Here is a 423-nt window from a genome sequence, read left to right on the forward strand (position 1 = left end):
GAGAGAGAGAGAGAGAAATTATGCTAATAGTAAAAAATAGTTTTTTTGTTAATTTTAAATTTAAAAAATAGTATATCTCATATACATCTTTTGCAAATGTAAAACTAAAACACAAACCACAAATCATATAAAAAATAATAATTTGATTACAAGTAAATTATATCCCGTCCGGAGGACGGGCCGACCCTAGTACTTACTAAAACATGCATAATTTTTTCCCTTTTTTCTTAAGTATCATCAAACTCGTTAAATTATGTACCAGAATAGTTATAAAAGTTTTAGGAAGAGTTTCAGATGATTTACTAGTAATTTTACTAAAAATTTAACATAAAGTTTCAAGTAACGAAAATTTACAACCCTGACAAAACTAAAAATTTAACATAAAGTTTCAAGTAACGAAAATTTACAACCCTAACTGTCAAC

The sequence above is a fragment of the Brassica oleracea genome, chromosome C3 (assembly GCF_000695525.1).
Source record: "Brassica oleracea var. oleracea cultivar TO1000 chromosome C3, BOL, whole genome shotgun sequence".
NCBI lineage: Eukaryota > Viridiplantae > Streptophyta > Magnoliopsida > Brassicales > Brassicaceae > Brassica > Brassica oleracea.